This window comes from Sceloporus occidentalis, unplaced genomic scaffold (assembly GCF_023333645.1).
Source record: "Sceloporus occidentalis isolate IW3139 unplaced genomic scaffold, rSceOcc1.0.p SCAF_4, whole genome shotgun sequence".
Lineage (NCBI taxonomy): Eukaryota > Metazoa > Chordata > Lepidosauria > Squamata > Phrynosomatidae > Sceloporus > Sceloporus occidentalis.
In genome coordinates, this window is record NW_028316984.1 from 93,978,376 (window position 1) to 93,981,669 (window position 3,294).

The following is a 3,294-nucleotide window of genomic DNA, read 5'->3' on the forward strand; positions in this document are numbered from 1 at the left end:
GCAGTATGACGCAGCTGCAAAACATGCCAGTCCAGGTTAGCCTACACTACTAGAACCATAGCTGACAAATTTCAAGAACTCTGTCTTATCTTAGTGCGATGTGTTCTGGAGTAGTGACTCATTCTAGGTACATTATCACAATTTAAAAGTGATCCAAAGCAGGCAGGGACATTCATAGAATCATAGAATCGTAGAGTTGGAAGAGACCACAAGGGCCACCCAGTCCAACCCCCTGCCATGCAGGAAATCTCAATCAAAGCATCCCCGACAGATGGCCATCCAGCCTCACTTAAAGACCTTCAAAGAAGGAGACTCCACTACACTCTGAGGGGGTTTGTTCCACTGTCGAACAGCCCTTACTGTCAGCAAGTTCCTCCTAATGTTGAGTTGGAATCTCTTTTCCTGTCACTTGCATCCATTGTTCCGGGTCCTGTTCTCTGGAGCAGCAGAAAAGAAGCTTGTTCCCTCCTCAATATGACATCCCTTCAAATATTTAAATAGGGCTATCATATCATCTCTTAACCTTCTTTTCTCCAGGCTTAACATCCCCAGCTCCCTAAGTTGTTCCTCATAGGACATGGTTTCCAGATCCTTCACCATTTTAGTCGCCCTCCTTTGGACACGCTACAGTTTCTCAATGTCCTTTTTAAATTGTGATGCCCAGAACTGGACACAATATTCCAATTGGGGCCTGACCAGATCAGAATAGAGTGGCACTATTACTTCCCTTGATCTAGACACTATACTTTTATTGATGCAGCCTAAAATTGAATTGGCTTTTTTAGTTGCCACATCACACTGTTGATTCATGTTCAACTTGTGGTCTACTTATGGTTTATTCATAAGGAAACACTGAAGGAAGAATAAGGTTCATGTGACTGGATTTCTCAAGTATCTGAATAGTGATTCTCAACCCTTAGTCTAGATGTTTTGGACTTCAACCATCAAAATCCCAGACTCTTTGCAGTGCTAGCTGGTGATTCTGGGAGTTGATGTCAAAAACACTGGGAAAACCAAATGTTGAGAGCTAATGACACAGAAGAAGAAAATATGTGTGCCTTGCTGTGCCAGAGGACAGGACTAGATCTCTTCCAGGAAAACTTCAAAAACATTTTAAAAAAATAAATCTGAGTATGAGAAAAAGCATAATTAACAGATTCGCTCATCAAGGCAGAATGCTGTGAGTGCTTCACTCTTAAAAGTCTGGAGTTGCATTCCTACACATTCAACTATGTTTGTGGTGATAAATTATGGCTGTTCACTCTTTCTCCTCCTTACCCCCACCAAAAAAAAAAAAGCAGGCTTCTCATCTGGAATAGGTACAGGGCGGGCAGGTGCACCATTACCATTTCCATACTAAGCATACTTCCTGAATTTGGCCAATGCAGATTGTTGGGAATTTTGTTCTGTTCATTTTTCATAAGAACTTTATCCAAGATTCACACAGTTCATCATAAATATAACAGAAAGAACTCAAGGTTGGATTTCCTGCATGGCAGGGGGTTGGACTGGATGGCCCATGCGGTTTCTTCCAACTCTATGATTCTATGATTCTATGAGATTTTTAAAATTGGAGAGACTAAAACTGAGATGTTTGCCAATCCTTTCTGGCACCTTCCCAATGGAGGGGGACAAGGAGCAGGTATCAGAGAGGTCACAGTGGTGGCTGCTGGTACTAACGCCAGTGGGGCCATTAATCTGCTCTATGTTTTAGTGTCAATTTTAAAGGCACTATTAATGAGCTGATTCTGTTTTGGAGAGAAGGTTCAGCACCCCAGGTAGATCCTTTAAAATTCAGTCTAAACCCCAGAGTGGATCTACCACTGTACCAACTACCATTAGTAATCCACCTTGAGCCACTTTCATCCCAGCACTGGAAAGATAATGGCTAGTAGACATATCCACAGCAATTGCCATTATCTTCCTTATCCCAATGGTTCTGTTCCCCATGTTTTATAGTGTATATTGGAGGGGAAAGGAACAAAAGGTTATGTAGGTAGAGAGGAAGATGGCAGTGGCTTCAACAGTCTAGCCTTCTCTTGACAACACTGATCTGTTAGAAGGTCTCTCTTCCTTTTTTAAGGAGATGACTGGCCTCTATTGCAGTGGGCCCCATGGACCTGAGGACTCCAGCATTCTCTGACACTAGGCCTTGGTGGCAGATATCATCAAGCATTTGGGTCAAGCAGTCATTTATTAGGGAGGCTCTTATTCTATGTTTCTGGACCAAGTGATGGGTTTGACCAGATAGCCAGCAAGAGACCCTCCATCTGTATCATCCTGTGCAGAGAAATATAGGTTTAGGGTTTCTTGGTTGTAGGGAATTTGGAAATCTAAGTAAAACAGTGATTTCCCCAACTGCAAGAATTATTTGCTCCTGTGGTTTGTAATGCAATCATTTCTAGTTATACTAATAGAACAGCATTTGTACGCACGCACATAAAGAAAGGTTAAGGTAAGCAAATATTAAACAGAATAAAGGGTAGTTTATAGTTCCACCCAAAAGCAAAACTTGTTCGTGTGAGATCCTGTTGACACACTGCTATACTTTGATCAGGCTTTAAATCAGAACATGGATCATATGAATTTACTGGAAGTAATAGCTGCTAGGAATGTGCTGGAATTATTCAAAATTCAAGCCCATAATTAGTAAGGCTTTTTAAAAGCTATACTGAAGGATAAAAAGTCTAATGAGGTGAAACTGTAGCAATTGCTTACTATGATATTTACAAAGCCTTATGTAAGGTGTGTGTAGGAAACTCACATGCAGAAGGTGGAGTGGAGCCACATTCCATGTTGAATGCCTTGGATACCCATCTGGCATCTGAAGACAGAGGCCTGAATCGTGTTCATGTTTCTTGCTGGTGTAAGGGTCCATTATATTTGTAAGACATTTTTTTTACCATTCCATATTACAAGTACCCTACAGGTAAACCATACTACCAACATGGAAAGAGTCAGTTGAAGGGACCATCCTTCTCCTACATGAGCAGCTTTCCCATCTGATATTTGGGGCTGATCTTGGATTGGAAAGTTTTTTTTAAAAGTAATTTATTACCATTTTAGTTCCAAGGCCCAAATATAATTAGTTACCATTATAGTTACAATTGTATAATGCTGTTTCTTGTAAATAACTAAAATAATTTCTTTTTACTAGTTTAGAAAAATATATGATTGCTATAAGAATGTGATGTAGAACACTCTTCACCACCCACCTCATTGTCAGATCTACACACACAACAAAGCATTAAGCATAGCACAAGCTGGTATTTGAATCATAGCATAATCCTCTTC